At 42.0% G+C, this 25,556-nt stretch overlaps 1 protein-coding gene across 3 annotated transcripts in view; it reads left to right on the top strand.

Annotated features, from left to right (window-relative positions):
• Positions 1 to 8,090: 8,090 nt before the first annotated feature.
• Positions 8,091 to 25,556, top strand: part of CDON (cell adhesion associated, oncogene regulated) — a 101,894-nt gene continuing 84,428 nt past the window's right edge. Inside the window, exon 1 of one of the 3 annotated variants that reach the window (XM_086678738.1) lies at positions 8,091 to 8,216. The gene's annotated coding sequence lies outside the window, so the exon portion shown is untranslated. Of the gene's footprint in view, positions 8,217 to 8,644; positions 9,053 to 12,140; positions 12,389 to 25,556 lie in introns of those variants that run through there. The other 2 variants (XM_086678734.1, XM_086678736.1) reach the window with 2 other exon arrangements.

Genomic DNA, 25,556 nt, shown 5'->3' on the forward strand with positions numbered 1-25,556 from the left:
CCGGGCCATCCCCTATCTAGAGTCTTCTACCTGCAACCTTGATTTGATAGCTTTGTTCCATTGTCCCCTGCACTTCCTCGTTGGGCATGGACCCCGTTTCTCTACCTCTTTCTGAGTATTCCCCAGCCTCTGAGCTGAGGTTAAGTTCTCTTTCCTTCTTGAAGCCTTTATTTCTCCATTTCAGCTGAATGTTGGTTTTTGTTTTTTGTTTTTTTTTTGTTTTGGTGGGGGTTTTTTTGTAGTGACTGTTTACTGAGCTCCTACTGTCCTTCAGTTACTACGCTAGGAATTCAACACATTATCTCATTTAAGTCTTGAAAGACAGATACTATTTTCATATTAAATTTTTGTTTTGTATAAGTAACCTATTTATGTGTTCAAAAATCAAAATATTATAAAAAGCTTTGGGGCACCTGGGTGACTCAGTAGGTTAAGCATCCAACTCTTGATTTCAGCTCAGGCCACGCTCAAGTTTCTTGAGTTCGAGCCCCTTGTCGGGCTCGTCACTGACAGTGCAGAATCTGCTTGGGATTCTCTTTCTCTCTGTCCCTCCTCTGCTCTCTTTCTCTCAAAAATAAATTAAAAAACCTTTTTTTTTAAAAGCCTCAATTTTATCTCTGTTTCTCTCAATACTGTTTACCCACCTTCCACCAGAGCTAATCATTTTTAAGTTATTCTTTGCATCCCTCCTGTGGTTCTTTATGCAAAAGATCAGTAAATACAAATATATATTCCTAGTTTTTCCTTCCTAACTCTACATAATAGCACATAACAGTATATACACCATTCTTTTTTTCTAATTAAAAAATTTTTTTTCAACATTTATTCATTCTTGAGAGACAGAGAGAGACAGAGTGTGAATTGGGGAGGGGCAGAGAGAGAGGGGGACACAGAATCTGAAGCAGGCTCCAGGCTCTGAGCTGTCAGCACAGAGCCCCATGTGGGGCTAGAACTCACAGACCGTTAGATCATGACCCGAGCTGAAGTTGGAAGCTTAACCAACTGAGCCCCCACTATATACACCATTCTGCATTTACATCGCCCTCCCTCTCTTCCATTTCATGATGTGTCCTAGAGTACTTTAATCCTCCCCAGTTTTACTATGATAGAATTGCCATATAACATTGTATGAGTAGAAGGTGCAAAACATAACAATTTGATAAATGGGTATATTGTGAAAAGATCCCCACAATAAGTTAAAATCTATCACCTCACATAACTATAATTTTTCTTCTTATGATGAGAACCCTCAACATCTACTATCTTGGAAATTTTCAAATACACAAGCCAGGATTGTTCACCATAGTGGCCACTCTGTGTGTTACGTCCCCAGGACCTCTCTATCTAATAACTACAAGGTTGTGCTTTTGACCGCCTTCACCCAATTCCCCCTACCCCCAACCCCATCTCCAGTAACCCCCAACCTGTTCTCTGCTTCTATGAGTTCTGTTACCTAGATTCCACATACAAGTGAGATCATATAGCATTTGTTTTTCTGGGTCTGGTTGATTTCACTCAGCATGAAGGTCCATCCATGTTGTCACAAACGGTAGAATCAGGAGTATCTTCCGTAGCAGCTATCTAGAGTGTCTTTTTTTTCTTTTCTCAGCGGCATACTATTCCATTGTGTGGATATAGTTCCTCGTAATGGACGCTCCGGTTATTTTCAATGTGTCATAGATAATGTTGCGACGAATGGGCCTTACATGCAGCATTTTACGTGAGTGCAAGAGCATCTGTAGGATAAGTTTTAAGACTGGAACCACTGGATCCAAGGGCAAAATCACAATAAATTTTGATAAATGTCATCAAATGTTCTTCCCTGGAGGTTGTGCCATTTTTTACTCTCACCATCAGTGTATGAAAGTGCATACACTGGGGACAGTGATAATTCTCCCCATTTTACGTATGAGGAAACTGAGGCATAGAAAATACAAGATCACGTAGCTCAGATTCAGGTGAGGACTCAAACTTGTGCCCTGCTGCATCCTACTCACTCAGTATTTATCACATACTTATCTGTATTGTTACTTACATTTTATGTAGAGGAAGGTCTGATCCTTCTAAAGTTTTATGAACATAAGTCCTTATGTTTGGAGTCTCTCTGGTAAACAGAAATTGGGGCAATTAAGTCAATTCCAGGTGAGAGTGAGGGAAAATGGAAATGTGGTAGGAAAAGTCGGGAAACAAATGCAAGGTCACAGCTGGTCACACAACAGGTGCTCCTGCTTGGCCCCGAGGTCACACAACAGGTGCTCCTGTTCCGTCACCAGGGACGTCTCCAGATAAGATTTACCGAAAACTCATGCCACCGGGTGGAGGGAAGGAGAAGGAAATCTGTTGAGCTCTTCTTCCATGTCCTTCTCACATTCATGGGGGAAACACGTCCTGCATTCTTGGGTTAGGTCACCTGGCCGTCTCAGCACATGCTGGGCGGTGAGGTCCTAAGCTGTGCAGGGCCCAGGAACAGTGGGAGGAGCACCAAATACGTTGCCGTGGTAGCCGAGTGTCCTAGAGACAGGTGAAGAAGCCAAGGGATCCTGAGGAGGTCCATAGATGTGTTTAAATCTAGGCATTTTCTTATACCTTTTTGTTTAATTTTTAAATGTTTATTTTTGAGAAAGAGAGAGAGACAGAGCGTGAGCATGGGAGGGGCAGAGAGAGGGAGAGAGAGGGAGACAGAATCTGAAGCAGGCTCCAGGCTCTGAGCTGTCAGCACAGAGCCTGATGCGGGGCTCAAACCCATGAACCGTGAGATCATGAACTCAGCTGAAATCGGACGCCTAACTAAACAGATTAAGCCACCCAAGCGCCCCTCTTATACCTCTTTAAAAAAATGTTTGTTTTTGAGAGACAGAGAGAGAGAGAAAGAGAGAGCGCGCACACCTGAGCTCGAGTCAGGGAGGGGCAGAGAGAGAGGGCCACAGAGGCTCTGAAGGGGGCTCTGCTCTGGCAACGGAGAGCCCACCGGGGAGCTTGAACTCAGGAACCTAACTCAGGAACCTAACTCAGGAACTGTGAGATCGTGACCCGAGCCAAAGTCGGATGCTTAACTGAGCCACCCAGGCGCCCCTTTTTTATACCTCTTTAATCTAGTGCCTTACACCTAAAAGGTGCTCAATAGACGTTTTTTAATTGACACAATCATTTGAAGTGATAGCAATAACAATAAATATTCTCATTGTGGGGATACATTAATGTGCGGTAATTAAGAGTCCAGCCTCTATCTAGAACCGGACTACCTGGGTCTAAACACAAGGTCTACACTAACTAGGTGTGTGATCCTGGTCGGGACACATCGCGTTGCTCGGCCTCAAGTTCTCTCATTTGTAACACAGGACTAACGCTTAAAATAATACTTGGCATAACAAGTGCTAGATAAGCACTAACTATTATTATTATAATAGCTAAATTTTATTCAGTGTTTGCTTTTGCCATCTAGTATTTCACAGGCATTAGCTCAATTAATCTTCCTATGGAAAGAAGCCGTATTATCAACCCTCAGTCGGGTGTTAGTATCATCCCTATTTCACAAATGACCAGCAAAAACAAGACTCCCAAGAGTTTAAATAACTTGACCAAGTCAAATGAGGTAGAGTCAGAATTTGATATAGGTCTGCTTGGCTCTACTTAGTCTATCATGTTATTCTTGGAGAACCAGCTTTAGTATCTATTTTGTATTATAAAAGCACCCAATTCAGGCCTAAAATTCATTGAATGTACATCCATGGCACTTAAGCATCTATCAACCTTCCCACCCAGTCATTGTGGACTCGGGCACTGGGCTCGTGGTATTTCTTTGAACATTTCTCTCGGGCTCTTCAATGTCTGCCCATGTCTCCAGCTCTGATCCCATAAATTATAATGACCTGAGGTCTCTGCACCATTTCCTCCACCAGCATCCCGTAGCGTGCTAGATCTATAATCATTACCGTCATTGTTGCGCTTCGGAAATGGTGAGTAATCATAACCAAAGACCTCTTGTCTTTTTTACTCCTCAATCTTGTAACAACCTCACGGAAATCTCCTTTTCTTTTGTCTGACCTTTTATTCCAATCTATCATTCTTTTCCAGGTGACACCTTGGATCCTGTGATTGATGATTTAAATTACTTTCTTACGACTACCGTGTATTTTTCTCCTTCTTGCACATCCCCCAGTGAAGCTGCAAACTTGGATCAGTGTTATGCTTCTCCCCTTACATCTGAATGGTTAAATTTTGATAGAGGAAATCAAACAATCATGCAGATGCCTCCCCTACAAATTCATGATCCCCAACCTTAGCCAGGCTCTCAGCATCACTCATTACTCCGGGGATTGATTTTCAACTTTTAGTTTTCAACTCTCATTTTTCCTAATGGTTATTCCAAACCCTTACCACCTTACTCAAGCATCTTTTTCATGTGTCACACTTGAAGTCAATCAACAACCTTTCCGTCCAAATTCATCAAGATAATCAAGGGCTTTAGTTATCAGAGTTTTAGAAATTGACCCTTGGCTACAACTTTATAGGGTTCCATATTCTTTCTGAGGGAATATTTTTGTGACATAAATATACTCTATACTGATGACTTTCAAATCTATATGTCCAGCTTGGACTTATCAATCTGTGGACACCTGTACTTGGAGGTTCCACAGGGACCTCAAATTCAAAAGGCTCAAATTGAACACATCATTGTTTCCCTAAAACCTATATCTCCTGCTGGGCATTATTTTCTCCCAGGTACTATGGGGGTAGGGAGCATGACTATCATCCACTCAAGCTAGAAGGCTGTTGTCATCCTTGAGTCCCCTGTCTTCTTCACTTTCCACATGAAGTCAGTTTCCAAGTCCTGCCAAATTTTCCTCTTGTTTCTGGACTCTCTCCTCTCTTCTCTGCTCTTGCTTTACTACTGTCCTTGATGCAACTGGAGCAGTTCAGTCTCTTGCTCCAACTGGACTGTCTAGACAGCTTCTGAAGCTTCCAAATTTTTTGATCTCAGACTTGGCTCCCTCAGTCCATCCTCATCACTGATGCTAGGTGATGTTTCTAAAGACAAATCTGACCATATTACACTCCCATGTAAAACCCTGCATTGATTCTCCATTGCCTATAGGATAAAGTACCAGCTTCTTGGTATGATTTGTGATTTGACTTTGGGTTCATTCTGCAGTGCCTTCATTTACCAATCCTCACCTAGCCCCTTACACTTCAACCACAAAGAAGAGCTTATGGGGCACCTGGGTGGCTCAATTGGTTAGGTGTCCAACTTTGGCTCAGGTCGTTATCTCCTGGTTCATGAGTTTGAGCCCTGCATCAGGCTCTCTGCTGTCAGCAGAGTCCACTTTGGATCCTCCGTCCCCCTCTCTCTCTGCTCCTCACCCGCTCACACACTCTCAAAAAAAAAAAAAAAAAAAAAGGAGAAGAGCTTGAAGATCCAGTGGGCTGCCTTGTTTCTCACCTCTATGCCTTTATTCATAATGTCCCTTCTGCCAAACTGCCCTTCCACTCCTTGACCTTTACCTGGACAACTCCTACTATCCTTTAAGACTTAGTTCATGAGTCACTTCTTTTAGGAAGCCTTTCTTGACAAGCCACCCTCCCCTTCTCCCAAACTCCAGGCACTGTTAGCACCACTGCCCTGTGCTTCCACAGCTCCTTGTTCATTATACTGAAGACATGTCCGTGTACTTACCCATTTATGCACCTGGATCACAATTAGATTGTGAGCTCTTTGGGGACTAGGTCATAATTCTCCACGTACCTCTTTGCCTAGCAGCAGCATAGAGTAGGTGCTTACTAAGTATTTTTTTAAATTTTTTCTTTTTCTTTCCTTCTTTCTTTCTTTCTTTTTTTTTTTTTTTATTTGAGAGAGAGACAGAGAGAGAGAGACAGAGAGTGTGGGAGAGGGGCAGAGGAAGAGAGAGGGAGAAATCTTTAGCCCGATGTAGGGCTCCATCCCTTGATCAGATCATGACTTGAAATGAAATCAAGAGTCAGATGCTCTGGGTGCTTGGGTGGCTCAGCTGGTTACGTGTGTGGTTCAAGTGTGGGTTAGAGCCCAGCATCAGGCTCCGCCTGACACTCAGAGCCTGCTTGGGATTCTCTCTCCCCGCCTCCTCTGCCCCTCCCCCATTCTCTCTGTCCCTCTCCCTTGCTCTCTCTCACAATAAATAAATAAATAAAATGTTTAAAAAAAGAGTTGGATGGTCAACCGACTGAGCTACGCTGGTGCCCCTTGATTTGTTTTGTTTTGTTTTTAGTATTTTTAAGTTTTTTAAAAATTTATTTTGAGTGAGAGAGAGAGAGAGAGAGAGACTGAGAATGGGAGACAGGGAATCCTCAGCAGGCTCTGAGCTGTCAGTGCAGAGCCCAACCCAGGGCTCATACCCATGAGCTGCAAGATCATGACTTGAGCCCAAGCTGGATGCTTAACTGACTGAGCCACCCAGGTGCCCCTGGTTTTTTTTTTTTGTTTGTTTGTTTTTTGTTTTTTGTTTTAAGCATTTTTAAAGCAAATGCTGAACAAATAAATGATTCATTGGTGAAATCCTTTTTTCATTTCTCTTTCTTTCTTTCTTTCTTTCTTTTTTTTTTTTTTTTGAGAGAGAAAGAGAGAGACAGACAGACAGAGAGAGAGAGAGAGAGAGAAAGAGAATCTCAAGCAGGGTCCATGCTCAGTACAGAGCTGACGTGGGGCTCAATCCCATGACCCCGGGATCATGATCTGAGTTGAAATCAAGAGTTGGAAGGTCAACCAACTGAGCCATCCAGATGCCCCTATGAAATACTATTTTATATCTGAAATGATTTCTCCACTTTATGAACAAGGCAGAAAAAGTAATCATTATCAATAAACATCATCATGATTATTTCTCAGCCTGATTATGAGGAATAATAGGTACAGTGATATTCAAATGTCACTGTGAGATTGGGGGTTCCCAGAGTCATATGGGCTCCAAGAGAGGAACCTGTAAGCGTCTCTAGTATAACTGCAGTGGTGGGGGATGGCTAGGATTCTTAACGAGTGTCACAAGAAACCTGCAAGACTTCCATTCTATTCAGACAGAACTCTCTCAGTGTTTATAAGATTTATATGCTGAATGAAAAATCATTTACTATACCTTAAGTTAATAACATACCGATTTGTGATTTGACCTAAACCTTGGGACAATGGAACACAAACTAGAGTCACAGCTTCTTTTTTGCCTCCTATCCTGACTTTCATAGGATCTAATGCTTTCACAAAGATCCTGGACATAGCAAAAGCAGAAAGTTAAACTGTTTGAACCCTATCACTTTCAAAGCATTTCTTTGTGAAATTCAAGTAAGAAGGTAAGGGAGACTGGCATATTTCTCCTGAAATTCACTATTGAATGTTGTGTGTGTGTGTGTGTGTGTGTGTGTGTGTTCAGAGATTTTGTTTTATTTATTTATTTTTATGTTTATTTTTGAGAGAGAGCATGAGTGACAGAGTGTGAGTAGGGGAGGGGCAGAGAGAGAAGGAGACACAGAATCAGAAGCAGGTTCCAGGCTCTGGGCTGTCAGCACAGAGCCAGGCGCAGGGCTTGAACCCATTAACCGCCATCATGACATCCTGACCTGAGCCGAAGCTGGACGCTTGACAGACTGAGCCACCTAGGCACCCCTAAAGATTTTAAACAATCTCTACACCCACGCAACATGCGCTCAAACCCACAACCTGGAGATCAAGAGTCACTCACTCTACCAACTGAGCCAGCCAGTCATCCCAGTACTGAATGTTTTTGAACTTTCACTAGACTCCTTTGTAGTTAAACTATTAACAAGTAATGACAGTGGTTAAAAAAAAAAAAAAAAGAAAGAAAGAAAAGAAAAGAACTGCTAGTAATAGAAGTCACAGCTCTCAAATGCCCAGTGAATGTCAGGTGCTTTTCACCAAGTATCATACTTAGGCTTCACAACAACCTTTAAATAGAATTTATTTTTCCCCTTTTCATGTTTAACAACTTAAGTTCAGTGAGATCAAATAACTCGAGGCAGGTCCAAAGGACGAGGTGGGAAGACTCTGGGACCAAAGACCAGGTTAGTTTCACCAGGTGACACTGAGCCTCTCCTAGTCTCGAGTGTTGCTACCTGCTTGCGTGTATATGAATGCACGGCGGGATGCAGCTGCTTAAGAAAGGACGCACAGAAAGTGCTGAAAAGGCTCAGTAGCCTTAAGCGGCGGAAAGCTGGAATCCGAAGGCAGAGCCCAGGTAGGAGCCAGAAGAAGGGTCGGACTCATTGCCTCCACACACAACTTAGGTAAAGGAGCGAGGGGCGGGACCTGGGCGGGCAAACAGGGGAGCGTGGAGACCATTTGTGGACGGGCCAGAAATGCCGCCTCTCCGGGGGAAGCAAGGTGAGGGGAAAGTGAGTGCAGGCATCTTGGAGTCTCCGTGAGTTGCTGAGGCCGCTCAGCCTCACTGTCCTAAACCAAAGCAGAGACCGTACTCAACTTTCCTGGGGACGCTTTCCCGTAGAGCAAGCAGGAAGGGGACGAGGAGAAGCTCCTGGACGGAGCGCCCCCCCCCCCCACCGCAGATTGGTACGGCCCATCCCCCCGCCGCTGATCTGGCAGGCTGCGCGCGCACCCTCCGGCAGGGCGCGGGCCGGCGGGGCGCTGCGGCCTCTGCGGCCCGGTTCCCTCCTCCCGCTCCTCGCGTGCTGCTCGCTGGCCCCGAGCCCGCCGGTTACGCGCCCGCGCGCCTGAGCGGAGAGGAGCGCGGCCGCGGGGACGCGCCCCGGTGGCTCCGCCCCCCCCCCCCCCCCCCCAGCTCCCCTCCCCTGAGTCCCGGGTGCCCGGCTCGCGCGGTTCGGTGCGAGGAGAGCGGGGACCCCGCGCTAGCCAGCCCGCCCGCCCCTGCGTCCCCGCCCCGGCGTGCGAGGCGCCGCGCCCTCCTGCTGCCCTGCTCTGTGCATGGAGGGGCCCGTTCGGATCGCAGCCGCCGCCGCCGTAGCCGCCGCCAGCGCGCGGGGGATGACCTGGGGGTGGTTTTCGGAGCCGGCTGCCGCGCAGGAGGTCCGGGGACTGAGTCTGCCCCGCTGAGAGGTGCGGGGGTGGGCCCGCCGCAGGATCGGAGGGAGGGGTGGTCCGGGGACCCCGGGTTTGGGGGCCACGCGGCTTGGGAGCGGGAGGTCCGCGGGAGGGCAGGTCGGTGCGCCCCGCAAGGCGTGGGGATCCCGGACTGCGTGCGGGTTCTGGGGAGGGCAGCTGACGGATGCCCACCGGGGAGCTGCGAAGTTCCGCGTCCTCGGGGACGCTGAGCCACCTCGTGGGAGGAGGCGGGGTGAGGTGTCAGTAATACGATTAAATCTCTGACAATGATCCACTGGGGCAGGTGAGCTCCAGCGTAGCCGGGAGTCAGGGGCGCCAGCACGTTTTCCCAAGGGAGCGGAGCGGGGTCCCTCGCCTCTCTCAACCTCCATCCCGCAGAGCCCCCGCGAGAGACAGTGATTTATGTGTAGGGAGAAGCAAGAGAAATTTCCTGCACAATGTATCTTTCTCTTGCCTTCCCAGGCTCAGTGACTTCCCAGCCCCAGGGAGTGTATTTTTCCTTCTTCTCTGTAAAGCTTTCTGTGGATTGCATTATCATTTGCTAAATACATTACAGCTCGCTATTTATCTCGGTCTGCAGCTTCCAGACCTTTGTTGCTTTCTCTCCACATCTAGGGATTTCAGTAATAAATCACTGAGGGGGATAGATAGACTCCCTTGCCCTTGCCTTCATTGTTCTCCCTAACCCCACCAAATCAGGTGGAAGGCTCTCCAAAAGGAGTTCTTCTCCAGAATGCCTGCCTTTCCTGGTGAGGACTACAGAGGGTGGCAGGTGCCTTAAGGGCCGGCTGCTTTCCACTTTAGATCTAGAATTTAGAGAACATCATAACAGAAAGTCAGCCTCTGTGTCCTAAATCAAACACCTTGAGAAACAGAAAGTTGAACTAAAAGCTAACATGAGATTATTCTCAGGCCAGTGGCCAGCAAAAATGAAAGAGGCCAATTCTGTTTCCATGCCTCACTGGTACCATTGCCCTCAGACTCCCAGCTAACACCTGGTGTCCCTAAAGGGCAGTGTCACAGAGGGACAAGGTGGGAGGGGACCTGGGAAATAAATGGGTTTATTTTCAGTGTAATTCTAAGCATTTTATTACATTTTATAGCTCATTTTTTGAAAAGGAGTCTATTTTAGCTGAAAATGGGAGGGGGAATGTAGTTCAACTTTTAGGACAAGATGAAAGAAAAAAATTCTGGAAATTTTAAATTAGTGCTTAACTAGAAAGCATTCTTAGGAACCCAGAGAGGCACCAAATACTGTAGTTTCTGTTATACACATGTTGAAATAAACTGCCTCATACTTTAAGTTATATGAGAAGGATGGAGAAAACCTGTTTCATTTTGTAAAGACGTGCCCTGGGTGTGTGCTTGGCAGTGGGTAGAGCAGAAACATTTATATTTCTATAAAAAACACACAAGTGTATATTGTTTAACTTTCATGCAAAAACTCAGATATAGTATTTGGAAATCTGTCTTTGTTTGAATAGTTTAGTCAACCAGGAAAATCAGTTACTAGAAGTACTGTGCTATTGTTTGTGTAGTAACTCACTTGGGATGCTTTGATTGATTGCTATGGTTCTCATCAACCTCCTCTTCTGTGGAAAGTACTTAAACAGCTCTGACTCTCAAGCCGGGAAGTACAAAGAACCCTTAGGACTTGGAGCATACTGATCTAGCTTGTGTAGGTTGGCTTCTAAAATCAGTCTTATCCTTTGCCTTCTTTGCAAGTGAGGAATTAAGTTCACTTCAAGATAGGATTCCCCCGCCCCCTGTCAGCAAGGTATATATAGATGGAGGCTTTGTGTGGAAACTTTTGTCGTAGGGCTTTGCTCTAAAGCGGTCAGGTAAAATTAGTTGACCAGGTCTTCTGCTTTTCTCTTTTCCGCTTTGCCCTTATGCTCTCATAACTTTCTAGACGATTTCATTTATGGGTTTGTCAAAATATAAGTTGAAGTAAAAGTTTTCTTCTCTAGGAAGGTTTCTTTTGCAAAAACTTAGACTAAAAACTGGTGATTGTGTCCAGGTATATCCTGGGAAAATGATTTCAGGAATTAAACATTATCTTAGGGAAATTAGACTGGGATAGGAACTTAAAAATAACTAATTGAAAAATTGGTTGTTTATAACATGTAATTACATTAGCTATGGCCTTGTAATTAGCATTTGTACTTTGCAGAAGGAAAAATAAGACAGCACATCACAAGAGCAGAGGAGTTGTCTCCAAGGTAGTCTTTCTTTAAGATATATGGTCTTACTACTTAATAGGAACTAATTAGATTAGAAAGAGAATTTAGAGTCTGGTTGCTAAATAGATTGCTTTGAAGGACTTGATTTTATGGTGATTTTCAGTTAGTGCTTTTTTTTTTTTCCCAAGAAGTTTTGTTAATTGGATTAGATAATGTTTTATTGTTTTTATTCAGGATTTTATATTGTAAGTAAATATCCTATTTATTTATAAACATTCCACTTATACATTTTTGTCGTGTATATGGTATTAATTCACTTTTAAGAGGCTGACAAGGAGGGCTTTGATTCTTCTCAATTAAAGTTCAAAGATGGTATATAGAATATACTTAATGTCACTTTAAAAATATTGGATTACAATTAAGTGAAAAACTGGTTTCATGTTGTTTTTTTTTTTTTAATCCTTCAAGTTTTCCGTCATTGTTTGTGCTCTTTCCCCCATTGTCAGGCTTAAAACATACAGTATCATTGTCATCTGTCCCCTGAATAATGGTCCTGAGGTGATATTATTAATGTGGCTTTTTAAAATCAAACTAATTATACTTGCCTAAAAGAGCCACATGTGTGTGATTCTAGCTGCCTGGTGCCTTTTGAGAGCCCTGGAGACAAGCTAGTGAATAGAGCTGAAAATTCATTCTGTATTTGATTAAATGGAACAGACTCGCTGCTCCTTACCCCAGCAGGGGCTATGAGATCTCTTGATCCCCGAAGCGGCTCCAAGACCCTGGGAATAACATTAGCGAGCACCTGAGGAATTTCTGCCCTGCAGTGCCTTTTGTGTGTGTGTGTGTGTGTGTGTGTGTAGAGGGATTGGAGCTGAGTGGTGATGGGGCGGTGGAGGGAGGGGGCGGAGAGAGGCTACATTAGAAGACTCCATATGTTAGCAGATCTAAACTCAAGGCATGACTTAACAGCTTATCTTATAAGAGAAAACAGCCCAACCCGAAGGCAGATTGCTAGTCAGGACTCTCTTACGAGCAGGACTGTGGTGATGTGTTTTTAGCACTGAACTGAACGCCACTGTTAAGTACAAAAAGTCACTTCTCTGCTCTCCCTCTGAAGCACAAGCATCTACACGTTGAAGACTTGGTAAGTTTTCTCTGAATGATCTTTTGATAAATATATAAAATTGTGTTACAGTTTGGTCTTGCCGGTAAGGGCTGATGTATTGTTCTAATAACTTTTTAAACTGAGGGCAAAATCAGACGTTTATGTGAAGCACATTGCTTTGCAGGGATGAAATGCTTGTTTGAATAGGCATATTTCACTTTTCTCTTTTGTTTTTATACGATTTCATTGCATTCTTGTTGCATTATTGAAGGATTTAAATTCATTTAGGGTATATGTCTCTTTCCTGGTGTCTTATTGAGAGGTCTGATCTTTAGTATTTTTTAAGGCATTGCTTTGCAGACTTTGCTTGCAGCCACAAGTAAATGAAAATATATCTACCAAAAACATTCTATAAAGTCTTTGGAGCAAAATTCTTGAGAAACATGAGTGTGTCCTCCTCCCCAGCCACCCGCCCCCGCAGCTGCCCCGAATAATTTTTGGATACAAACATTTTTCAGGATATTTGCCCAGTTTGTTTCTTGTGTACTTTTCCAGGAAGGGCAGTTCTGAATCTTGGATAGTATCATTAATCAATTTTCATATTCCAAGAAGAGTTAAAAATGAATTTGAATTCTGGTGCTAGTTTTCCACTGATGGAGAACTCAGTAGCGTATTTGCTGGGCAATTTGATATATTTTGTTCCTGATTATAATCCTGTTGTGTGTCACAGTTCTCTCCATCCTATTACCATGTAGTCCTCTCCCAAATTCTCACAATACTGAGTGTTGGGAAAATAAAGAAGCCTTTTAGAGACTGTGTTTAATTTTTTCTCACCTTAATCCTAGCACGACCACATTGAAAGGACCTTTGCATGCATTGGGGTCAACACTGCAAGTTAGCATTGTGCCAGTCTTGGTTCACAGGTTTTTAGTGGCTTTTGCTGTGTGATATATTTTGATGGCCAGAGATCATAAAAAACTACCCCTAAAGCACATTTTGTTCTGCCGAATATTGGTCGGAATGTGAATAGGGACTTCAGTTCTTGAGAGCTAGAATGATGTGCCTTTCAATCATAGGATTAAGGGACAGTGAAGTTCTTTGTATCTTACGTCAGAGGGTAAAGAAATATACAGGTCATATGACTGAGCGTAGAAATATTCTGCTTACCGTTTTGTTGCTTGGAACTGTGTGGTTGATTTTATTTTTATATTACCCTACTACAAACAGCATTCAAAAGTTGATCTACAAAGCTTGCTTCTCAGCTACCTATTCTTGTTAGATACTCGCTCACCTTTTTTTATTTGGGGAAGCGAGCTTGACCGAAGTCTTGGTTTCCTCATCTGTAAAATGGGGATAACAATAGTATCTCTTACCACGGTTGTGGGGATTACATGGGAGAATGAAAGTAAATCCCTTGGGATATGCTAAAACTGTAACACGTGAGTGTTAGCTCCTATTACTTTTACTTAGCTCCTTCTGTACATATTACTCTGATCCAGAGTTGGTTTAAGGACTAACATAGTAAGGAATTCTCAGAAGTTAGTAATCGTATGGGTACATGCAAGAGCTACAGATGTAATGTGCTCTTAATTTTGCAGTTGAACTGAAAGGTGCTTGGAAACAATGTTGCATTTTTCCTAGTTGATTGTGTGATATAAAAATGTACATGAGCGTGCAGTTAATGTACACTGAGTGCACAGCTGGATGAAGTTTTACATATGCACATATGGGTGGCAACTATTACCCAGATCAAGATCTAGAATATTTCTTTCACCTCGAAGTTCTCCTGGTGCCCCTTCCCAGACAACCCTGCCACCCCCATCAGGCAGCCACTGTTGCGCCTCATCTGACCATAGATTAGTTTTGCCTGTTCTCCAGCTATACTCATAAAAGTGGATTCCTATGGCATGTACTCTTTTATATGTGGTTTCTTGCACTGCTCATAAGGTCTGTGAGATTCATCCATGTTATTGTGTATGGTAGTAATTTGTGCTTTTTAAATTGTTACTTAAAGTTTTTGTGTGTTTTGAAATTGGTAGTAGTTCATTTTATCGGCACATTGGATATGTGGTCACTGGGAAAAAAGAAAAGGACACTTCTTCTCACATTATTTGAAAATCGGATCCTAGTGGCTAGCTTGAAAATTTACCATGACCTTATTTTTGTACATAAATATTAAAATGGGGTTGAGTAGTTGCTCTCAGTCATAATTACATAAACCAAACCTGTTGTTAACTGTCCTTCTGTGTGTGTGTGTGTGTTTAGAAGGGAAGGAAGAGAGCCCCAAAACAGAGAAGAAGGATCATCTAAGGTAGCTTATATCTTTTCGTGCTTAGGATTTAATGCCATAATCAATACTTAGAAACGTACAGAAGAAAGCACCAGCTAGCACTAGCATGAGAGTCTTAGAAGAAAACAAAATAACGTAATATTCTTTTGAAAACAAAAATACACCAAAAATGGAAGAAAGTGGAGTGGGATGTGATGCTACAGAAAAATTTTGAAGAACAGAGCTGCTTGCTTCAAGAAGAAGACTTTTGGCTACTAACCTGATGTGCTAAATAAAATTTATTTCACCAAACAGTGAAACAAGAATGCAAGATGATGTTGATGAATTAGAAGGTTCTTTGTTTGTTTGTTTGTTCATTTTGAGGGGGTTGTGGTTGAGGTAAATAGTTTATTATATTTCTGTCCTTGGAAATGTTGATGAAGGATTTTCTGGGAGTCCTGCTGGAACACAAGCCACTTTTCTCCTTAGGAGACATTGTATTCTTCAGCTTTTGTAATTTCATTAAGTCTTATTTCTTCATACTCCTTGATGCAAGGTCGTTCTTGGCATACAGCCACGTGCATGGATGGCTTCCCCCGGATCCCAGAGGGGCAAGCTGACCCCCTTTCCTTCTTAAATCAGACCCCCGGTGGCCCAGATTTCGAGGGGATGGGGGTTGAAATAGTGATAAATGATTCATCTTCTGCCCTGTGTGGGGTACTCAAAAGATGCAGATTTTGTTTCAAAAGAAGGGAGAACTGTCTGTCAAATAGAGCTGCCTCATGATAGAGAATGCTCTTTTGAGGGGACATGGGCCCCTGATTACTGGACATTTGCTAAAGACACTGGGGAAGGGATCTCTTCCTTGGGTGAGAGATTGCCCTACACGACCTCTGAGAGCCTTGCAGTAGTGAGACTCCATGAAATGGGCTTTTACTACGTAGTGATTCTACATAACCAATACGTGCATGATTTTGGAGGGAGAAAAATGTGTCAAAAATGTCCAAACAGCCACTGAGTCCGTGCATTTTCTCAAACCAACCCGAGTTTAAAGTTGAGGACTGCCTCAGCTTGCCGGCTTTGTTCACTTTAAATGTAATTCTTCGTTTATATCACTAACAACTAAATGTCAGCTACTCTTTTCTGTTTTTCTTACGTAAAGAGAAAATAGAAACTTCCCAGTATTCTACGTGTGCCAGCATCAGCAGTGATAATACTTTCCAAGTATAGTATTTGCTCCCTCTTGATGTAGGTACACATCTGAGAAGTTTCTTGAGGCCATCTGCTGGCCCAGGTGTATTTCTTCACTCATACAACAGGTGTACTGTAAAAATGAATAAATATACATCTTCTCTCTCTGCCTTCTCTCCTCCACCCTACTTTTCTGTACTTGAATTTTGAGAGAGAGAAATCACTCATCCTGGGGGGAGAAAGTGACTTATCCAAGCAAAAAAACTATATCTGGGATATTTTCTGAGGCCCATAGTTACTTAATCTAACCATGTACATATCTTGTATCTGTAAATATATGTTAACTCGTGTTAATAATTGATACTTAACAATGGCTGAAGGTAATGGAGAATCCTGAATCACTGAAATAATCTTTATTTTGTAAGCAGAAAAGTATAGTATATTGAGTTTACTGAGCTTTTACTGTTTTGTGTTCATGTACACATATAAATAAACCCTCCGTTGCCTCCCTGTAACCTATAAGCAGGTCTGCTCTGTTACCATTACCTTTTACCCCTCCAGCCGCCTTTCCAAAATGGGAGAGGGGTGAGAGGAGATTTCCAATGTGTGACCAAAAAACCCAACTTTTGGTCTTCTGCTGAAACTGCTTCTGGGTCGCCTCCCTATCTCCAGTGGGGGTTTTGCCCCCACTCCAAATCATCCATTTTTCTCCGTGTTACCAGAGTAGCAATCTTCCTAAAACATAAATCCGATCATGTGACTGCTCTCGTTAAAATCGATTTCTCCAGAGACCCTGAATCACTCACTTATTAAGGCCCAGGTCTTCATTGGGGTGTACAGGTGCTCTACCTACTGGATGCTACTGCTGTCTTTAGCTACTTTGAATCACTTGAATGTACCTTGCTTTCTGTCTTGCAGGCTGGGAACTCTGTCTCTCCTTTGCCTGATACTGTATCATCATTGTTTACATGTCTGCTCATCCTCGTCTTTCTCCTTAAGGACAGATGATGTGCTGTCCCCTCTATGTGTGATCATCCCTCTCACCCCCTTACTCGCACTATGCCTAACGAGTACTAAATACCCAAATGGCTGAATGTATCCGAGTGGTAATCACAGTGCTTCTGAAGTGTCACTGTGCTTTTGGATTTCTTGGGGGCTGTTTTTTTTTTTCTTTTAATTTTTTTTAAATGCTTATTTATTATTTTTGAGGGAGAGACAGAGTATGAATTGGGGAGGGGCAGAGAGCGAGGGAGATGCAGAAACTGAAGCAGGTTCCAGGCTCTGAGCTGTCAGCACAGAGCCCAACTTGGGGCTTGAACTCACGGACCCCGAGATGATGACCTGAGCCAAACTCAGTTGCTTAACTGACAGCCACCCAGGTGGCCCTCTTGGGGGCTGTTTAAAATGATTTAATGAGTCTGGGGTGAATCCCAAGCTCCTCCCTTTGTAGCTAGTTTCCAAATGGTGTTGATGATGTTGCCTGGACCCTACTGAGTAGCAAGATGCTAAACTGTCCTCTCTAGACCAATGCGTGATTTCAACATACAGTCTGCTCTTAAAAATCCAGTGAGGGGCGCCTGGGTGGCGCAGTCGGTTAAGCGTCCGACTTCAGCCAGGTCACGATCTCGCGGTCCGGGAGTTCGAGCCCCGCGTCAGGCTCTGGGCTGATGGCTCAGAGCCTGGAGCCTGTTTCCGATTCTGTGTCTCCCTCTCTCTCTGCCCCTCCCCCGTTCATGCTCTGTCTCTCTCTGTCCCAAAAATAAATAAACGTTGAAAAAAAAAAATTAAAAAAAAAAAAAAAAAATCCAGTGAAAGTGGTGCCTGGGCGGCTCAGTTGGTTCAGCTCAGGTCACAATCTCACGGTTCATGGGTTCGAGCCCTGCGTCGAACTCTGTGCTGCCAGCTCAGAGCCTGGAGCCTGCTTCGGATTCTGTGTCTCCCTCTCTCTCTGCCCCTCTCCCCCACTTGTGCTCTGTCTCTTCTGCCTCTCTCTCTCTCTTTCTGAAGAATAAATAAACATTAAAAAAGTTTTAAAAAATCCAGTTAAAGTCTGATTCTTCATGTCAAATTCAGGTAGACCACAGCTTCAAATAATGAAGATTAAAGAACGCTTTAGACAAAGAAAAAAAAAAAGTTAAATGTCTCATTATTGGAATGTTTGCATGATATTTTAACAGTTTTTTTTCAGTTTTTGAATTTTTTAGTGTTAAAAAATTTAAATGGATGAATTTTTAAAATGATTATATATATTTAAAATGTGTATTTTTCTTCTGTGCAACATTTGGTGTCTGGAGAGGTGATACCAAGTTTTGTCTGGTTTTAAAATACTATCGCAGGTGTTCTCTCAGATATATAGGTACTAAAAAGTGCAATTCTGGCTTCTGTCTCTTGCCAGGGAAATGCCTGGCAGTTATTGGCTTAATGAGTAATTGTACACACGGCCTGCTTGGAGGTAAATTTGGCAAGGGGGACAGATGTTTAATGGATAAAATACTACTTTTATCAGGCCATGAAATTACTGTAGTGACATCAGAACTTGGCAGCCTCTTTTATTCCAATAAAAACAAAAATAGCATCGTAAGCTAGGGAGAAGACATTTTTCTTGTCCATTTATTTTGGCTTATTTTCATGGTTTTGGCCTCAGGGTGTGTGTATAGCAAAATAACAACACAGTGAGTAACAGGCAAGAAGAATTAGGGAGTGAACATAGTTTCAGTTGAAACGGCCATGCTGTTTATCATTCACCTCTGTTTCAATAATTTAAACTGTTCCTCTCAGTTTGGTGACTAGGAGAGTAGGAGGGGTGGGTATGAGGAACCCTCATCCATAAAGTGGAGTTAAACTTCATTATTTGGCTTGATATTATATAGCTCACGATGTATTGACAAAACCTGACAATTGGCTTTTAAAAATACTCACGTGAGGGTAAATGTCTGGGTGTGATTACAGATGCGACAGTACAGTTTTGTAGAAAAGGTGCCATTTAATTCTTTTTATAAACACTGGTAAAATAACATCGTGTTGCCAGTCAGTTCAATTTGATTGAATATAGTGTTTCCTCCCACCTGTTTTCCCCTGTTCACTCTCGTCGTGAAATTAGATTTTTAGATTGTTACCATGACTTAGCGACCCCTCATATACCAGGATTTCAGTTTGGGTCTAGGCATCTGAATAGCAGGTCAGTAGATCCTGGGACCACTCAATACTGAGAAGATACTTTTATTGTTCTTGATAGATTGTTAAACTCCTGAATAGAACCATACTAAAGTCTAACTATTACATTCTGTCCATGATTTACTTTGTGGGTTCGTCTTACTGTGATCACCTTTTTAAACAAGCTCATTTTTTTTCTTTCATCAAATCTTGGATGTTCACCCAAAGTGGAATTACAAGTTTAGTTTTATAGTAAGGACTGTGTAGTTCTGTTGGGGTAAAGTATATGTCAAACTGTATTCTAAATAGATATTTCCGCTTAAGATGTATTTTCAAGTCCTATTATAATCTGATCTCTTTATCCGTTTGTTTGATTTCTATTTATTGATGATTAGGCATATTTTCTTTCTTTATGGTCAAATCCATATTGAGATTAAAACACATCAGAACTCTACCTTGAATTTCTAATTTCAATCTCTGTTGATCATGTTTTAGATTATTTTGTGTTTGAATTGGGCTTTGACTGTAGACCTATATAGGTCTTTCACATAATTTTCTTCTTACACTTCTTACATTTTGGAGCTAAGTTTTTTAAATCCCGTGGCTAACAAAAACCAATTTGAGTCATTATAAGATGGGTTGTTAACTGTGGTCTCCTATTAGGCTAGCAAACACAGTTGTCATTATTTGTTATTTCTTTTGTGTTTGAGGATGCATTTTAAAAGAGCTATTGTCGTAGTGGTTAGGTCTTAAAGTAATTTCACATTTGTTACTATGACAGCAGCCACAGTGGGGTTTTTAATCATACAATGCAGCTCGTGCAGAGATTGATATCAGCATTTTGTGGCATCAAATAAATTTTAGCCCAGGGATTTGACTACATACATCTTACTATTGTCAGTAGGGGTCTTGTAGCCAGCTCCCAAAGTGGGTTTCTAAATGTGAACCTTCCAAGTCCTGGCTGTATCCCATTCCGCGGGAAAATAACAAATCGTTTTAAAGAGACATTGTCAGTGTTTTACTTATTTTGGGATTTCTCTTTGAGATAGGAGATTATCAGGGAAAAAAGATGAGGAAATGATTAACCCTGCAGGACAAAGATCAGATTCAGTGTTTTCTTAGCTGGCTGCGCATACATACAGAATACTTAATTAGTTGTGGTCACAGATGTCAGCTGGTTGTGGAATCAAATCAGCAGGCACCCCCTATCGAACTCCCATGGCCCTTCAACAACCAAGAAAGAGAAACTGAGTTTTCGGTTTTTCCTTTCTGCAATGCAGGCTTCCTACCACCCCCGCCTCCCGCCCCCTTCATGTGAAATGCGAGTTTTCTGGATAAAAAAAAAAATCCTTTCGCTTGATATTTGGTACACAAAGGAAGTCCCCGTTTGCTTTGTGGAAGTTCTTTCTAATTCACTGAGAAATACTAACCTCTTCTGTATCTGATTTACCTGGAGCGGATGTAAACTCTGGCAGTTTAACAACAGGTGACGTGGTGACGAAGGAGTGACCGTATTGCTTTTGCAGACCAGGACTCTTGTCTGTCTGGTGTGCTGCAGCCTGGGAAAGGGAAGTGCTGTCCTGTGTGGGGTTGCAGCGGAGAACCACATCACCCGCCTTGCTCACTTAGCGCCTTGTGAAGTGTTCCAGCGATGACGACTCCTGCCTTGTGGTTCTTTTTATTCCAGACGCAGAATGATCTCCTCTTTCTGATGGTGGTGTGTGTTTGTTTTTCTGCTTAAATGTACGAAACAGTAAAATTGTCATGAGAGTGGAAACCATGAGGACAATACATGATTGAGCATTAGGATCGTGTTTATGAGAGTTTTCATGTAGTTGAAAGTTAGATCTTTAACATCTCTCTAATGCTGGGAAAGGAGGTTCTTTGAAACTGTAGTCATTCTTCTAAAGCTTAAATTAGATTATAATTGCACATTTGTCTGTGCTTAGGAAGAGAATAAAATACTTCTACGTTTTGTTTTGTTTTGTTTTCTCTTTGACATTTCTTTGACATTTCTAAACCACAGACTCTGCATTCTGGATTCTGTTGACCTCACAGAAGATATGGAAGTGAATTTTGCCTAAGATAAAATTGATTCCCTGGTGTCTTATAGTTTTGAACTCTTTCCTCTACAGAGGTTACTTTATTTTTATTTCTAGCCACAGGGATCCTTGCTTTCTAGCACATTTCTTTAAAGCAGGCGCTTGGAAATTTCTCTAACAGAATGTCCCAGCTGAAATGAGGTTTGGAAGCCCTTTCCAATTCTATGTAAAATCAGGAAAATAGCAAAGGAGTTTTTTTTTTTTAATTTTTTTTTTAACATTTTATTTGTTTTTGAGACAGAGAGAGACAGAGCATGAACAGGGGAGGGTCAGAGAGAGGGAGACACAGAATCTGAAACGGGCTCCAGGCTCTGAGCTGTCAGCACAGAGCCCGACGTGGGACTCGAACTCACGGACTGCGAGATCATGACCTGAGCCGAAGTCGGTTGCTCAACCGACTGAGCCACCCAGGCGCCCCGCAAAGGAGCTTTTTAGAAGTAAATCTCATTTTACATTTGTGTCTTTGTAGAATGAACATCAAATCTACATTGAGATGTTCTTTTCTCTTAATGGTTGTTCCATGATACCCCTGTATCCAAAACATGACGGATGATTATCAAGACATAATTTGGTTTTTCATTTCTTAGATTTGTTAGAAAATGAATTCAAGCTTTGCAGTTTTTTTTAATTTTATTTTTTTAATTTTTTTTTTTTTAACGTTTATTTATTATTGAGAGACCGAGCATGAGCAGGGGAAGGGCAGACACAGAATCGGAAGCAGGCTCCAGGCTCTGAGCTGTCAGCACAGAGCCTGATGTGGGCTCGAACTCACAAACTTCAAGATCATGACCTGAGCTGAAGCCGGGACACTCAACCAACTGAACCACCGAGGCACCCCTCAAACTTTGCAGTTTTACATGATGCTTTTAATGTTGCTTTGACCAGTTGTTAACTTCTCTTTCGTTTTGTGTCCCTGTATAAGGTTGGCTAAAACAAATGCTAACGCTAAAGCATTTAATGACAGCTAATTTGTATTATTTTGGTGAAAATCAAGCCAGTCATTAACTGTTTAATGAAATAGTTTAAAAATGGTTTTGATGACAAGATCGAGAAGAAAGAAAAATAGACATTCTTAAAGGCAAATTTTGCTCCTCCTTCATTGGAGTGAAGAGTGAGTTGTGATAGCAACAGAGACCAGCTTCCAGTAAGAGGTGTGAGGCTGTTTATTTTCACTCTGGAGATGTATATACTACAGAAGGAAAACTCTGGCCTTGCTTAACCTAAGCAAGTCATTACTTATCTACGATCTGGCAAGCAATTTGATTAAAGTTGACAGAGCTCATATAATACCAGAACCAGGCCCTCTTAATGATTGATGAGGCTCGTCTGTAAGTCTTTTTTTTTTTTTTTTGAAAGAAGAGAAACTGAACAAGAATGAATACTTGTTCAGATCTCTAATTGCCCAGTATAAGCCAAGTCTATAATGTAGTTTTGTGTATAGTGATTAATATGTATTAATTTGTATGTTGTTTTAGGTAATGGTTAAATGGCTTTAAAATAATACTTTTATGTCAGCAGGTTAATTTGGCTTTTACATGATTAAATTCTTAAAATATTAGGGTTCCTGCCCGATATTTTTAACATCTTTTAAATAATGGTTTTCTTTGATGTTTCTTTGATATTCTTTAGTATAGTGGAAGTTTTAACCTATAATTTTCTTCTTTGTTCTCTTGTGAAATTGAATTATTTGGAAAGTCTTCAGCTTTAATTTTAATTTTTCAACCCCTTGCTCTCTAAGGGTATGAAAATGATTTGGACAATTGTTAGAGCATATTTGGGCTGTGGGGTGTTGTGACTCATTTCTTTGCTGCATTATTTGTTTCTTTCCCAACAGACTGATACTAGGTGTGACTGGAATGTGCTGAATGTTCTTGCAATGCTTTACATCATTATTCTATGTAGGGTGCTTAGCTCAACTAGAAGAGAATTGTTTTTTTTTTTATCATTCATATGCTGCTTAGTAGATGGTGGGCTACTAAGGACTGGCGGACAGCTCCCCCAACCCCACAACTTGTTTTAGGTAAACTTAGCATGTGGAATTTCCATTAATGGAACAGTTGAATTGAGAATGAATTAGTTTTCTGTAAAATTCTGGGAATTTTTAGGCATCGTATCATAGGGGTTTGGATGAGGGTAAGCTCTAGAGAGTGAGTACCTGGGGTCAAAGCCAGCTTGCACTACAGTCTAGTGACATGACCTCCCTGTGCTTTGGTTTCTTCACCTGTATAATGGGAATGAATGATAGCTCATCAGGCTCTTGGCCATCTCATTTTAGTGTTCGTATGATCAGGTAGATGGTTCTCGAGGGCGGTGTTGCTGCTCTAATTGTTATAATTGCTATCGGTGAGATGGGCTCATATCCACAAAAGGGGGTATTATGGTGACACAGTGAATTAGAAACTGTGGAATCAGAATCAAATGAGTGGGGATTAAACTCTGGGGAGCCACAAATGGGGGAATATGCTGGAATTGATTATATGTTTTTGGACTGGTTAGAACCCAGTGCATAGCAAAGAGCACAGTTGGGTGAGTATTGAGCTAATACTCAATTAGCTCAATTAGTAAGAGCTAATGGGGAACTTTTGGGAACATTCCTTTGACTTTCCAAACAAGTGAACACCATTTGACTCTCTTGTTCCACATGTTCAATTTTGTAACTTTGTGATCTCCCCTTCTCCCTTCTTATCTCCCCAAACTCAGTGTAAACATACTTCAGTTTAATACCAAGAAAATAAAATTTATTTTGTGAGAGATGTACTTCATACCTACCTTCACTGACATGTTCTTAGAAGCAAGGACTATTGTTGGTACCCTTTGCTAATTTTCTGTTGATAATTTCCCCAACAAATGTTTTTTCTTTTTTAATTTTTTTAATGTTTATTTATTTTTGAAGGGGAGAGAGAGCGTGAGCAGGGGAGGGGCAGAGAGAGAGGGAGACACAGAATCCGAAACAGGCTCCAGGCTCTGAGCTGTCAGCACAGATCCCCATGTGGGGCTAAACTCACAAGCTGTGAGATCATGACCTGAGCTGAAGTTGGACGCTTAGCCGACTGAGCCACCCAGGTGCCCCATCCCCAGCAAATCTTCTTATCTATGGGAAATCCCGGTGTTTTCTGGAATTCTTATATGTATACTTAAATAATGAGCTTGACTCTTACGTCCTTTTAAATTTGTTACTTTTCTTTTGGGCTTACATATGGTCAGAACAGATAAACACTTAACTGGGATTGGTAGCATTAAAGACCACCAATAAAGTGCCACCCCCAAGTTGTTTCCAAGAGAGAAATAGAATAGATGTGGAATCATCAGATGCAAATATTTGACATGGAGATAGGCCAGTTATGCACACTGTCAGTCCCACCCCGGCCACTCCCCTATTTTGTTTCTAGTTGGCCGGCTTAAGTATGTTGCCCTCAAGTGACTGTTGAAGATCGAAGTTTAGCGGTGGAGGTGCATCCAAAAAATTGAAGAGGGGATTGTGGAACCAGAACATGACAGGTGGTGGGCAGTCTTCCCTTTTTGGCTGGCCATTCCCTCTTTATCCGTAGGGTTTTTTTTTTTTTTTTTTTTTTTTGGTTGTTGTCCACAGTGACAGTAATAATGCTTCAGGAAGGAGGCACTTATGCATTTTGTTGTTGTTGTTGTATTCTTTCAGTTAAGCGCTGAAAACTCCATCTGTTTTCTTCTAGTCCGCTGGTTGGCCTCACTATTGTATTTCTATCACTGGAATCAGGGTTTTCAGGGAAACACGGTAATTTTTGTAGTGATACTGAATGCGTTTGCAGGAGAAAACGTTGTGCCACAACTCTGTAAATGCACAGACTTTAAGGTATTCCCAGGGGTGCCTGGATGGCTCAGTCAGTTAAGCATCCGACTTTGGCTCAGGTCATGATCTCATGGTTCGTGGGTTCGAGCCCTGTGTCAGACTCTGTGTTGACAGCTCAGAGCCTGGAGCCTGCTTCAGATTCTTTGTCTCCCTCTCTCTCTGCCCCTCTCCCGCTCATGCTCTGTCTTTCAAAAATAAATAAACGTTAAAAAAAAATAAAAAAAGATATTCCTTCTGGGTCCTATAACATAGAGGATAAAGCTTGGTTGTATTGCATTTATAGAGTTTTCTTAGGGTGGTGGTCTTGGTGGCTTTGGAGGTAGGTGGCATTTATAGGATTCTTTTAACTGTTTTGATTTGGGGGACTGTGAATCTTGTATTTGAAACTGTAATTCTTGTTCTGTCCCCCAACCCCACTCTCAACTCAGATTTGCAGGGATGTGTGTGATCAAGGAAATAGCTGTGTGTTTGATTAGTGAACATAGTGTCTTAACTGAGATGATAATGTATTTTGCTAAAAAGGGGGTCAGCGCTCAAACTTTGTCAAAGGGCAAAATTCTTATAAACTATTACTGATTAAATGATTTTTATTACGAATCTCTTAATTATATAGAAAAGAAACTAGATGCAAACTTCTTGTAAAACTAAAATTTACAAAATAAATAT

This window comes from Puma concolor, chromosome D1, assembly GCF_028749965.1.
Source record: "Puma concolor isolate L17-30 chromosome D1, mPumCon1.1.hap2, whole genome shotgun sequence".
Lineage (NCBI taxonomy): Eukaryota > Metazoa > Chordata > Mammalia > Carnivora > Felidae > Puma > Puma concolor.